The sequence below is a fragment of the Cebus imitator genome, unplaced genomic scaffold (genome assembly GCF_001604975.1).
Source record: "Cebus imitator isolate Cc_AM_T3 unplaced genomic scaffold, Cebus_imitator-1.0 Scaffold362, whole genome shotgun sequence".
NCBI classification, from domain to species: domain Eukaryota; kingdom Metazoa; phylum Chordata; class Mammalia; order Primates; family Cebidae; genus Cebus; species Cebus imitator.
In genome coordinates, this window is record NW_016107677.1 from 1341395 (window position 1) to 1356914 (window position 15520).

The 15520-nt window shown below is 32.7% G+C and overlaps 1 protein-coding gene across 2 annotated transcripts in view; it reads right to left on the bottom strand.

Annotated features, from left to right (window-relative positions):
* The window catches only part of RASSF9 (Ras association domain family member 9), a 28704-nt gene that overhangs the window by 1829 nt on the left and 11355 nt on the right, over positions 1-15520 (bottom strand). The gene's annotated exons all lie outside the window — the stretch shown is intronic.

The following is a 15520-nucleotide window of genomic DNA, read 5'->3' on the forward strand; positions in this document are numbered from 1 at the left end:
AAAAAAAAAAAAAAAAAAAAAAGAGTCAGAAGATTTAATGCAAGAAAAAAGTAAAAGTCATGAAAAATGTCTTAATTGTTATTTCCTAGTGTGCTCTAGGAATAGCAAACTTTCACGTAAGACAACTGAGGCTATTTTAATTGAAGCATGGGTAGGAATTGTGAAATCATAGAGTTTAAAATAGTACAATATGGAAAAATAGTAATTCTGTAGCAACTGTTTATTGCATGCCAACTATGTGCCAGACATGTTTGAAGGAACCAAAAATATAGTAATAAAGAAGACAAGAATGTTGACATGAATATGTAAGTAATGTAATATCAAATCCCAGTAAATGCTATGAAGAACATTAAACCAGGTGAAGGAATAGAAAATGACTTGGAAGAAGGGAGATCTATTTTATTTGGAGTGCTTAGGACAGTCTTCTTCAAGGAGGTGACATTGAAATAGAGATGTCAATTATCAAAAAGAGGCAACCAGAGTTCTCAGGAAAGAATTCCAGGAAGAATGAGCAGAAGGATCTAGGGACAGCAATAATGTGAATGTAGGGGGAGGATGAGGATAACAGAGTTGGGAATTACTGCCCTTGGGAAGGAGAGATCAAATGATAGGCAGTGGAGGGGATGGAGAAAGGAAACGTCTCCTTTCTCCATCCCCTCCATTGGAGAAGGGGGAAGCTAGTGTTAGCTAACACTTTCCGTAGCTAAAGCCATTGGAAAGTGGAAGCTGCTAAAAAGTTTTAAGCAGAGATGGAACTAATTTATGCTTTACCTATGTCTGTCCTCTGTTTGTGAAATGAACTGGAAAATAGGAAAGAATAGAAGCTTGAAGCCTATTGCATCAATCTAGAAAAGAGATGATGATTTCTCAGACTAGAGTTTGAACAGTACAGACATCATAAAGGAATCAGAGTTTGGATATAGATGATTAGATAGATAGATACCCCCTACCCAGCATACAGAGGCACACACATGTATCTATGTAAATATACATAGATACATGGGCTTGACAGTAATTTTCTCTGTACTGTAGAAGGAAAAGGGGAAAAATGCTTTTCAGTTCTCTGGAGAGAAAATGACACAAGCAGTAAAAGAAGCAAATTCCATGATGTCTAGGCCATACCTACTGGAGAATCTTTAAGATCATATTTTCCAACATGACTATAAATCAAATTGACTGTGTCTTTCATAATACCTCTTTAAAAGAATGCTAAGAAACAAATTACATGAAATGAATTATAATACAATATTATTTATAATGGTATAACAGTTTTGAGTATCAATTGGCTTCTTGTGAAAGTTAAGTCAAAATCATTTATTACTTTATTTACGTAGTTCACTCGAAGGATATGACTCCATGAACCACATACCAAAGAAATTTTCCCTGACTCCTATAATATTTAACATTTAGAATTTATAATGTTTATGTTTTGGTAGCAATAGTGATTAATTCTATGTTGTTATCTTTATTTTAAATTAACTAATTCTTATACTTTGGTTATTGACTCCCCGGAGGTCAAAAAGTGGTTACTAAAGGTAAAAGATAAATCAGGGATGCCAAATAACACTAAAGATTAGGTCTAGTTCCTAGCAAAGAGTTCCCAGGAAGATGGAAATATTCACATCGGGGAAGTAAAATATTGTAAGTGATTATTCAAATAATCACACTGAATTGTGATAATTCTCTTATAAAATATTTTGCACTTAATTGACTCAGTATCAAATATATTTTCAAATTATATTTTAAAGTAAATATGATATTTGACAATGTTTATGATTCATCATTTAATAATTGTAAGCAGCAAAGGAGTAGATTCGAAATTAGGACAACAAACTAGCTTTCATATTTAGTTTAGCAGAGAAATAATACACAAATATTTTCTAAACAAAAAAAAAGCAAGTTCTTTAAGTAGCTAATACTACTATCTGTGTTATGGCATAAGTCAGCTCTAAATAAATCCTTATCTTGTACATGCAATATCCATGTACTAATTTATAACTAATATAAATTAGAATTTATGTACTTCAACTAGGATATTTGAAAAGCTGTAAACCATATTCTATGTACTTATTGCATGTTAAATTACAAAATTTTAAAATAAAATTTTATAAATAATGGTGAAACTAAAATTAAATAGTTGTCATAATTATCAAGATTATAATGCTAATAGCTATTATGTTAAAATTAAGAACAATTTTGTTTTATGTTCTTTTTTAGTGTTTAAGATTAAACTCTAAAAGAAATCCTGTTAAAAATAAATAGCATTAAAGATAGTAACTATCAATACTGAGATATCTAAAATGTTCCAGACACTGTTCGAATCGCTTGCATGTACTAAGTAATTTTACTGTCACCATTCTGTAGGTAGGTAAAAACTATCCCCATTTTACAGATAGAGAAAGCAAAGCACAAGAGGTGTTAGTATCTTGCCTGAGGTCAACACAGTTAGTGGTGCAGTGAAGGTTCAAACTCAAGCAAGAACACATAATCAAAACAGCATGGTACTGGTACCAAAACAGAGATATCGACCAATGGAACAGAACAGAGGCCTCAGAAAGAATGCCACACATCTAAAGCAATCTTATCTTTGACAAACCTGACAAAAACAATAGGGAAAGGATTTCCTATTTAATAAATAGTTATGGGAAAACTGGCTAGCTATATGCAGAAAGCTGAAACTGGATCAATTTCTTACTCCTTATACAAAAATTAACTCTAGATGGAGAAGATTTAAACATGAGGCCTAACACAATAAAAGCTCTGGAAGAAAACCTAGGCAATACTGTTTAGGACATAGGCATGGGCAAGGACTTCATAACTAAAACATCAAAAGCAAGTGGCAACAAAAGCCAAAATAGACAAATGAAATCTAATTAACCTTAAGAGTTTCTGCATAGCGAAAGAAACTATCAATAGAATGAAATAGCAACCAACAGAATGGGAAAATTTTTAGCAATCTACCCATCTGACAAAGGGCTAATATCCAGAATCTATGAAGAACTTAAACAAATTTACATGAAAAAACAACCCCAACAAAAAGTGGGCAAAGGATATAAACAGACATGTTTCAAAAGAAGACATTTATGCAGCCAACAAACATCTGAAAAGAAGCTCATCATCACTGGTCATTAGAGAAATGCAAATCAAAACCACATTGAGATATCGCCGCACTCCAGTTAGAATGGATATCTTTAAAATATCAGGAGATAACAGGTACTGGAGAGGATGTGGAGAAATAGGAATGCTTTTACACTGTTGGTGGGAGTGTAAATTAGATCAACCATTGTGGAAGAGAGTGTGGCAATTCCTCAAGGATCTAGAAATAATAGAAATACCGTTTGACCCAACAATCGCATTACTGGGTATATAACCAAAGGATTATAAATCATTCTATTATAAAGACACATGCACACATATGTTTATTACATCACTGTTCACAATAGCAAGGACTTGGAACCAACACAAATGCCCATCAATGATAGACTGGATAAAGAAAATGTGGCACATATACACGGTGGAATACTATGCAGCCATCAAAAAGAATGAGTTCATGTCCCTTGCAGGGACATGGATAAAACTGAAAACCATCATTCTCAGAAAAGTGACACAAGAACAGAAAACCAAACGCTGCATTTTCTCACTCATAAATTGGTGTTGAACAATGAGAACACACAGACACAGGGAGGGGAGCATCACACACTGGGGCCTGGGGGTTTGGGGGGTAGGGGAGGAATTGCAGTGGGTTGGGGACATGGAGAGAGATAGCATTAGGAGAAATACCTAATGTAGATGATGGGGCAATGGATGCAGCAAACCACCACCATGGCACGTGTATACCTATGTAACAAACCTGTACAATCTGCACATATACCCCAGAACTTAAAGTATAATAAATAAGAATAAAAAAAGAAAAGAAAGAAAGAAAACTGGCTTCAGAGTCTGCAGTTCTAACCACTGCACCATAAAAACAAATTTATAAGTTTGATAATTAGATATGTAGATTAATTTGGAAATAAAATGAAAGACTTTTTTAACAAGAACTTAAATTAGTCTTTGATACCAGTGGAATGAACCATAGTGCCCCATTAGAACACCCAATTGATCAAGGAAGAGGGCAGCCATAAAGAAATGTGTTCAGGAATTGTTCTCTTCTGTGCCTTTTTTATTTTAGTCAAATCTTGCTTTATAGCTGATACAGTAATAAAAGATTTCTGGCTGACCTGGGTATCTCCCTTAGCTGACAAAAACTCTCATGTATCCAAAAGCCTCTGTTGCTGTCTCCTTAGAGCAGTTCCTATTTCCTGTAGCAGACCTATAAATTCTTCATGCCTACACTAGAGCTGTGAAGGAGACTCAGAAACTGAGCATACAATCCTTTTGAATAGTAGAATAATGATGATGATGATGATGATGATGATGATGATGTATGTGGCAATTCCCCAATACTCCCATGACCTCTATTTGAATTGGAATCCTTTCTGCTTTGGAAGGATCATGTTCTTGTATACTGTGGCCTCCTCTAGAAGAGATCTTGTTAAATTTGATAATATTAAATTTATCCTAAGGTTTACAAAGAAATATTTTGTTTTGTTGCTTAGCATACTTCTGTTCATTTTAAAGATAGTTTATAATCACATAATATGTTTGAAAATTATTCATACATATGCAAGAGAAATATTTTAATGTTCATAATGCTATAATATACATTTTTATTTAATACCCTCTGAAATATTAATGAGCTTCATTTGTAAATATTTTAACTAATATATAGCAGAAATGATTAGACTTGAAATTTTAAATTTATGATTTTATCTTAATTTTTACTAACAGATTTTTTAAATTCAGCTAAATAATTTTTTCTAATTCTGTATATTCTTCACTGTAATACTGCAATGTAGACATCTGACATATTTCCCCAAATAAAAATAAGAGTAATAGAGCTGCAAAAATTCTGGAAAGTATAATGTATAAATACAGGTTATTAGCAATGATAATGAAATTACTACTATTATTATCTAATACAGAGAATCTTGTAGTGTTTTTAGTATTGCTATTCAGTAACTTTATTGAACTTACTACAGTAGTTAGTAATATTATTTTATAAATATTTTCTAATATACACACAATATTTTTTCACCTGTTTCAACCAGTCTATTTTTTTGGCATGTACACTACCAAAATAAAATAACTCTTAACCAAATAAGAGGCATTTAAAAAATCATTAGTATACAATTTGGATCAAAGATGAGCCAAGAATGTTTTTAATGTTTCTCTGATTTATAGTTTTCTGATTTTGTTTAAATTTGTGCTAATGAGGCACATTTCACTGAAAAAAAAATCATATATATATATATATATATATATATATATATATATATATCTGGTTGTTCCTCTACAGTTTCATTATTCAGGTTTTGCCTTTTTAGGATATCTTCATCATAAAGACAAGAAAATTTATATACTAATGAAACTTTCAACAACATGTGTTAGACTCACGGGTATTTTTTGATATTCACTCTCAAATATTAGTGAAAAATTGAATATGGGACTTATTACATTGACTCTATTGTGAAGCAAGGGCTCAAAGTAGTTCTCCATTGAAAAGTAGCATTAATAACATAAAAACTGTTTCACAGAGTTAAAATGAGTTGGCTCTAATAAAAAAGGCAACATTCATATAAAATATTCTTTCAATATACTATAATTGACTAAGCACAAAGCATTAAGTAATAAACAGTTTAAATCTTGAAGTTTTAATATAAAATATTGTCTGTGATACTGCAACATCAAATGGGAGATTTAACAAAATTTACATTTACAGAAAAGGAATTTAGTGTGCAGGTAGAGAAAAATGAAAATAAATAGATAAAATTTTGCTATCTTTATTCAGTTGTCCAAAAATAAAAGGCACTAAAGTTAGACCTTGGAAAATCAATCAAAGAGCAAAATTTCTTCCTAGCATATAGTAGACACTAAACTTCAGCTAAACTTTTATATCTAAAACATAGCAGGATAAATACTGAACCCATTTTCAAAACAATATGAATAAATAAAATATTAAATTATTAACTGATAATTACATTATAAGATATGCTTCTAAAACCTAGTATATGAACACTAGGATGCAATTCATAAATATTTATGGACTATATTTGGAACTCTTGAGTGTATTTTTCCATAGAATATATGAAACAACTCTTTATTTCCTAGGCCAGCCTGGAAAGTGTAATACTAATGCAATCTAGATACTATGTAAAGGAACGATTCCAAGGGAAATGCTTTTATTGCTTGAGTCTGCAGAACAAGACTTTGTGCTTGAAAATCAGTCTGGACATTTTCAGTTTCAAGCTATTGGTGACACCTATACCTAGAGATTGTGATGGAAACTTCCAACAGATTGAAGGATAAGGCCTGTGAAGCTTTGGGGGCATATTTGAGTCTTGACCAGTTTCCCAAAGAGTAGTCTTTGTTTCCTTCTTATTGTCATTATTTATTCTTTAAACTGAATTTTATCTCAGTGGTTCCCTACCAAGGGTGATTTTGCCCCCGGGGAACCATATGACAATGTGTAGAGACATTTTTGCTTTTCACATCAGGTGGCACTGTTGACACACCCTGTTCCAGATTTAAAACAAAACAGTATGTATCCAGTAGGCAGAAGCCAGGAACATAAATATCCTACAATGTACAAGACAGCCTCTCATATCAAATAATTATCTGGCTTGAAATGTCAATAGTGGCACTGTTGACAAACCCTGTTCCAGATTTAAAATAAAACCCTACTTTCATCATAGCTCCCCCTTTACCCCTTTTACTTACCTCTTCTAGGGAATCTAATAGTAAAATGTATTAAAGCAAAAATAGCAAGCCAGGGAGACCCACCAATCTCAAGTAGTATGAAATATGATGAAGTTTGGCATTCTGTTTAACAAAATATGAATAGGACTTTTATTTTTTTTATTTTTATTTTTTGCTGCTTTTCATCTCATCATCAATCTTTATGCTTACTATAATTAATTCTACCTAACAGAGCCTCCCTCTGTTAACTCCAGAACTGGTTCTAAGGAATAGGGTTAATTTTAGTTCATGGAAAGCCTTCCATTCACAGCCTTGTAAATTTTTCTTCTTGATAAAGAAATTGTTCTTGAATATATGGCCATTAAAAATGGTAAATGAGCTATAGGATAAAAAGATGTGTCAATGACATGACATACTCAGAATAGTGGAGACTCGTGCAATGATATGGTTGTGGTAGGGCTGGGGGTCAGCACAATGGGTTATTATTGCAATTCTCTTATATGCCTTCCTCAAAGTTATTTCTGTCCTGGATAGAAGGGACAAGCAAAGATAAAAATTAGAAAGGGAGATTTCTAGGCACTCAAAGTTTAAGGAAAGAGGTGACTAATAAATTATTTGCAGTCTTTATAACGTGAAAGGGAAACCACATAGACATCTACAATGACTGAACTTATTGACACTCCTACCAACAGTTTATAAGCATTTCTTTTTCTATACAACCATTCCAGTATCTGTTATTTTTAAAATTTATTATTATTATTATTATTATTATTATTATTATTATTATTTTGAGATGGAGTTTCACTCTTTTTGCCCGACCTGGAGTGCAATGGCACGATCTTGGCTCACATCAACCTCCATCTGTCAGGTTCAAGCGATTCTCCTGCCTCAGCCTCCCGAGTAGCTGGGATTACAGGCACCACCATGCCTGGCTAATTTTGTATTTTTAGCAAACACAGGGTTTCTCCATGTTGGTCAGGCTGGTCTTGAGCTCTCAATCTCAGGTGACCCACCTGCCTTGGCCTCCCAAAGTGCTGGCATTATAAGTGTGAGCCACCACACCCAGCCTCATCTGTTATTTTTTGATATTTTAAAGTAATAGCCATTCTGACTGGCATGAAATGGTATTTCATTGTTTCAATTTGCATTTCTCTAATGATCAGTGATGACCTTTTTTTCATCTGATGGTTGGCCACATGTATGTCTTCATTTAAAATGTTATCTATTCATGTCATTTGCCCACTGTTTTATGAGGTTTTTTTTTTTTTTCTTGTAAATTTGTTAAGTTTCTTACAGAGGCTGGATATAAAAACGCATGCACACACTCATATGTCCACTGCAGCACTGTTCACAATAGCAAAGATATGGAATCAACCTAAATGCCCAGCAATGGTAGATTGGATTTTAAAATGTGGAAAATATACACTATGGAATTCTATACACTCATAAAAATATGAGATCATGTCCTTAGCCAGGTTATGGATAGAAATGGAGTCCATTACCCTGGGCAAACTAACACAGAAACAGAAAGCCAAATACTGCATGTTCTCACTTGTAAGTGGGAGCTAAATGATGAGAACACATGGACATACAGAGGGCAGCAACACACAGTGGGGCCTTTCAGAGGGTGGAAGGTGGGAGAAGGGAGAGTTTCAGGCAAAGTAACTAATGGGTACTGGCTTAATATCTGGGTAAGGTGATAATCTGTGTAACAAACCACCATGATACAAGTTTACCTACATAACAAACCTTCACTGGTACCCATGAACTTAAAAGTTTTAAAAAAAAAAGCAACAGTTTTACATTTTATCAGCATTTGGCTAAGGTAGTGTCATAGCCTGATTTTTTTTTTCATGCTATAGAAGGTAAATAAATGTTTTCAGCAAAAATTTTTTTTCCATAAGGAAATGAGGATTATTTTCCTAACATTTTTCTAAAACCTAGTACACATAATTCCCTTCAAAATTTTGGTTAAATGTCTTTACATTGATATAATCCTCAGTAGATAGAAGCTGATTTTACCCTAATATCATATACAATTTAAAATCATAGGATGAAATAAAGCCAGAATTAGTACAAAATATTATTCTGACATTGTGTGATATTCTGACATTGAAGTAGAGAATAATAATATAGAGAAAAAAATTGATTTCTGCTCAGAGAATCTGACACAGCAGGAAGCCCAGACTTTAATAACTTTTCCATAAAATTACACTTTTTATGAAAAATATAAATGACTAAGCCAGTTATGGAAATCCTTTCTAGACAGAACATCTTATGCAAATAAGTTATTGAGTCTTACAGAGAATGACGTCCAGCCTACTGAACCCCACAGCAGCCCACTGTGTATGGTATTCATATTAAAAACATTCCAGCAAACAAAACGTGGAGATAGAATAACTCAAAGATGCGAAGCTCGGAAATAGAATTAGGAATAAGAGCTATAAACAATAAGACAAGATATTATATTTCAGTATATTTATCTCAGGCTCATATTTATAGAATGTGTAGAAATTCACACTGCTTTGAATAAATGCATATAATGCATTAAATAATAAAGATGAGTTTTATAAAGAACTAGTTTACTAAATTAATAACTGTTCCAGAAATTGTAAACTTGTATCTGGGTTTGCAAACCCAGATCTATGCCAATTATGAAGTTTAAAATGTTTAAGATGCCATGAATAGTCAGTTTAGACGGTGCAAGTACAATGTCATAGCCATTTTCAAACTAAAAGATAACACTTTCAAATTTCATACTACCTTTTCCCATGAATCAGTTATTAGAGTACAAATATAATTGGTTTACCTAATAAATTAATTTAGCTTTATTATGACTATATAAAAGAAAAATGTATCTTTTATATAATATGACTGGGTGTCTTTGTAATTAGAGAAAAGAAGTGATCCAAATCCAAGCAGAAATTTAGAGACAAAATCGGGTAACAATAAATGCTTAAATGTATGATTTTAAGTAAAAACTTTTATATCAATAAATTAAATTTATTTTAGGTTACTTTACCTCCAAATAAAGTGTTCATTTTAAGCTATGGCATATAAATTATTATAATTTGTTTCAACATATATTTGTTAATGAAACTTCAGTTTTAACAAATATGATTCCATGTTAACGTAAAAGAAATGAAAGAAAATGATCTTTATATTAAAAAAAATGTCATATAGCTGGAAACAAAAAAATATGTTTAGAGAAATAAATTTTTAAAACTCAAGACCACACTAAGCATTACTAGAAATCGTAAGATATGCTATGCTCTGTACAAATGTACTCTACAGAGAAGAAAAACAACAATAAAGTTAAGTAGTCTTTAGCAAATACTAAAAAAGACATAGAAGTTGTCCTCAATTCCTTCAATTCATTCACGACTTCCATAACCCTTTGTAGAAAGAGCTTCAGGAGATTTAATGTGGGATGAAGGTGGTAATTTAGATCTTGTCTATAAAGGAGACCTATTCAAATTGTGCCTTAACATGGTTAATGTGGGCATGGTAGCTGAGGAACATACACAGACTCCTAATTTTTTAAATCAATTTGAAAAAGAACTATAACATTATTTTATAATTTCTCTATTGAACACCTGACTAAAATATTGAATTGTCCATTCGATTCAGATTTTTAAAAAATATTTTATAACCTAAGTTAAACAAATTTTTTTCATAGTATTATACACTTCCAAAAAATATAATGAGTAACTTGGAAGAAATAAAATGAGTGTATGTTTGATTAATGGCTTTTTTACATACTAGACAATGTTTTTCATTGCTTTAAGGATTCTTTTTTATTTCCTTTTCTTTTTTTTAGAGACAGTTTCTCATTATGTTGCTCGAGCTGGTCTCAAACTTAAGCGATGCTTCCACCTCCCAAGGTGCTGGGATTACAGGCATGAGCCACAGTGCATGGCCATTGTATTCATTCTGGATTATATTACAACATGTATAATAAAAATTAGCAAAATATGGATCTCAAATAAGAATATTTAATATGATCTATTCATTCCAGCACCTGGAGATAATTAATATTTAATTTTTTATCAAAACCAAAGTAATACCAACATTTAATGAATACTTACTATGGCCTATGCTCCCTTATAAGTGCTTTACATGTTCAAACCCATTTAATCCATTTCCCCAACAACAAAGGATGTACTAAACGTGTGCCCATTTTATGGGAGTGAATGAATAAGTGCAGACAGATCATTATGCACATCTAAGCTTCAATTTTCTCATCTATATAACACAGCCAAATTACAAATTTGTAATAAATATTAAATTACACAATATATGTGAAGTTCCTAATCAGTGACTGATACATAGTTAGCATTTGTAATGACTAGTTCCCTGTCTGCTTTAGAAAAAACAAACAAACAAAAAAAAGAGGACAACAATAATGTAATTATATGAAGACCACCGGAACACGAAGTCCATATTTGTAAATATTGATAGCTTGTCTAGATATTTAAACATACAAAGCTAAAATGTCTCTGCTAGTTCTGGAAACAGAAAATTGAAAAAGATAGCTGGTTAAGTTATTTTTCTAGTTTTCTATAGACTTGTTAATTCTTCAATAAATAGGCGATAAGTCAATGTTTTGATGTTCAAATAAATTTGGAAATTATTTGGCTACCACGGGGTTGGCAAACTATAGCCCTCTGATCACCTTCAGGCCACCATCAGTTTTTGCATGGTTCATGAGCTAAGAATGTGTTTTACATTTTTTAATGTTTTTAAAAATCAAAAGGATAACCAGCTTAGACAGGAAAATAATGAGGTTCAAATTTCAGTGTCCATAAAGTTTTATTGAAACTCAGCCATGCTCATATTTACATTCTGTCTATGGCTGTTTTCATGCTGCAATCATGAAGCTGAGTATCTGAGAGAGAGTGATCTTATGGTTCACAAACCTTAAAATATTTACTGTTAGTCCTTTAGTGAAAGCTTGCTAACCCCTGGATAAACACATTGACAGGTTTCTTTAAGAATTCTGAGGACATTTAATATGATAACGTTACATCATAAAATCCCCAAGAAAAGGAAAATTATTTCAGTATATAGTATTTTCTAAATGTATTTGACCTTGGCACATTTGGCAATATTTAAGGTTTACATGAAACATCTGTAATTCACAAATTCAACTATTTTTTAACTATATAAAATGAAAAATGTCCATCTTTTTTTCCTCAGAAGCCACCTATATTTGCTAACAAGAAACCAAATAATATTTCCCTCATGTAAATAATGTATGACTGCATATAATTCTATTCAAATGACAATGGGATCTCTTATGTAAAACACTAAAAATTTTTTCAAGAATACATATTGAATGTCAACCTAGGAGACAGTTGCATGTCTTCTTTAAATTTTAGAGAAATTGTTCAATTTATTTTTACTAAGTTTCAAAGCAGGATATGTTTCCCACTTGTTCAGCCTTTAAAAGCTACATTGATCAATAAATTCTAAGTTTGTCTGGCTATTTTCTATACTTAAAAAATAATCACCTCAGAAAACTGAAGGCATTTTAGGTAAAGCAAATACGCTATACATGAAATAGAAATAGCAATGCTAAATGATAATTTTGACAGTTTTTCTATAAAGTTACACATGTAAAAAGAAAAGTATAAGCAAAATAAAAGTTAATGAGGCAGGTAAACATGAGTAACCTCCGGCCCACAACTAACTCTGGCTAATTTTACCCATTGTGTGGCAAATGTCTTTGGAAGTAACATTTGTTTTTGTATTATAGTGCTGCTATCCTAGGGAGAGATGAATACAGAAGCCATAAATAATACAGCTCTTTTCTGAGGTTGCTACGGAAATTTGAATCACTGTTTTGATAGATAAAGCATGAAAATTAGTGCCACGAAAATAGTTTCCTCCTAACACAAACCATTAGCAGTTTTTTAAAAACCATTTGAAAATTGGAGTCTTTCAGAAAATTAATAACTCCATGAAAAATTAGGACAGTCAACAATTAATAAAACCAAAAGAAAAAATTATCATGAAAATTAAAATTTGATATATATGTTTGTGTGTATATGAATGTGTGTGTGCATGTGTATGTATTTGTATTTATTAGATCTGTACTCTACTAATGCCACTTTAATTTTCTAAGAAGTAATATTATAAATCAGGCAGGATAAGTAAAACCCTAGACATTCCATAATGGCAGGGTAGCTATAGAACATAATTCCCATAAACAGAGAAAAGGGAAGAGAATGTGTAAATAATGTGTACTGGAAACTGCTGGGGTTAAGTAAACGAAGCTCATAGTTCAGATTCCGGAAACTGATTACAATCAAAATGTAAATATTTAACATGTGGTATTTACCAGATGAAATGGTGAGAAAATATCTAATCTTGTTGGAAATTCAAGTATTCACTTCCCAGTGTTACCTGCACCTGGGAGGTTGCTAAAGTGCCCTTACTGATTGGTATTTTGTAAAGAAATATTTTGTAATAAAAAACAGTAAGTACTTATTAAAAGGAAAGTCACCTAGCAGGAATATTTTGTTTATTGATAATTATAGTTATTTCAGTTATTAGCAAGAGATTTTCTTTTGCAAGCCAAATCCATATTGGCTTTGCTTTCTTAGTGGAAGATATTGCCTAATGATAATGATTTTGAACTTGTACCTACCTGCAACCACCTGCTCTTCCCCTGTAATGTATGCCTAGATAAGCTGGTAAACTTAAGGGACATAAATCATATGCAAGAATTTCAGTTATCCAGTTGGATAGCTGAAAACATGAGGTGGGCTCTGTTGTCCCAGACTTTCATTTTCTGAATGTACTCTGAAATGAACTGCAATAAAATGACTTCCAATTGGGAGCTTCATCTAAAAAATCAACTATTTACATTAATCACAAATAAGTTTCTTGAGGAGAAAAAACAAATTATTAACTTGTAGAAATGAGAGTGTATCAGGGCCTGCCATTCTATTTTGTTAAGGAAAAGGTGAGATATTATACTTGGGGACATTATTGATAAGAGAAAAATTCTAAACGTCTATATCAAAAATATTGTGTGTTTATTTTTCTTCCCTAGGTTTTAAACTCTTTAATATGTTTTGAATTTTACTGTCTCCACCTCTTCTAGGACTTTGCTTCATAATTTACCTCTTCGTAAACTCTTTTTATGTTCTACCTTTTTCTCTGGTTCCTTCTACTGTCTTGTCACATTAAAATAACCTTCACTTGACCACATATTCCCCTCACTTATCTTTCCCTCACACACCAAATAGCTATCCATATTCATTCTCTCTAGTACATCCCTTTCCAGAAACTCTTCAACCCACCACAAAATGTCTACTGCCTCCACAGTTCTTCTTAGGGTTATCAGAAATCTCCTAACTGCCACACAGTAGCCACTTGCAGAACTGATCTGACATGACCTCTTTGTAACAGAATGCATTGTGACCTCCTCCTCCCATTCTTGTAACTCTCCTCTCCTTGACTGTTATGACGCCATTCTCACATGGGTCCTCCTTTACTTTTCCAGCTGCTTCTTCCCAGTTCCCACATGGATCTTGCTTCTTCCACATAGTCAATAGAGGTTGACGCCATGAAAGATAAGATTAGCATGACCACAAATTCTTTGCAGTTCTTTCCATTAAGAGAAACTCTCTATTTCTTCATCCCTTGAATAGACCTTGGAACTTGCAATGACCAATGAAATGTGACAAAAATCATGTTTGCAAGTTCTGGAGTCCAGGCTTCTCTGGAAGCCTTGTAGCTTCGGCTTACTTCCTTTTGAAACGCAGTCCTGAGATTGCTATATGATGAAAAAGACTGAGTTGAATATTACATGGAGAGAAAAGAGGCAAACCATCTAAACCAAGTTGCTCTACCTGAACTGGGCCCTCAGCCAATCAGCTGCTCATGAGAGAGCCCAGGTGAAGCCGGCAGAAGGGCCAGTCTTGGTGACCCATAGAATTATGGAAAATAATAAATTGTTCTTTCTGTCACTAATTTGGGAAGTGTTTATTATGCAGTAACTGATAATTGATACAGTTGGCATCTCCTAGGTTTTTGACTATGACTCATTTCTTGTCTTACTATACACATTCTATGGGTGACTGCAATAATAGTTGCAGTCTGTAAGCCAATTGTATGATGATGGTTCTCAACTCTAACTATTATGACCTTAGCTCTAGACCTATGTTCCCAACTTCTTTTTTTTGCGTGTTGATATTTTCATTTTCATAACTTACAGATACCTCAAATTTGACCTAGGAAAACTAATTCATCATGCTCTTCTCTCAAATAGCAAACTATTCCATTGCCTGAGTTCCCACACTACTGAATGCAGTTATTAATAGTATTCCCCAACAGTCTACCCAGTTTCAAAACTGAATTTTCCTAAACTCTTTCCTTTGCTTCTCTCCTCTTACTTTAACAACCAATCACTGTTTGCTTTATCCTTTCTCTTAAATACCCCAAATATCTGCCCTCATATTCGTCACCACTACCACAGTTCAGACAACTCTGTTTTTCTGTATATTACTGTAGTAAGCTATTGCATGTTACGTTATAAAATCTTTCCCCTTCACATTTCTGCCCCATAATCTTACCAGACTACCATTTTTAAACTGCAAATCTAGTTTTGTTTTTTTTTTTTACTTTTTTTGATTGAAACCTTTAAATTATTTCTAAGTCCTGCATTTTAAACTGGTCTCTGTTTCTCTCTCTCTCTCTCTCTTTTTTTTTT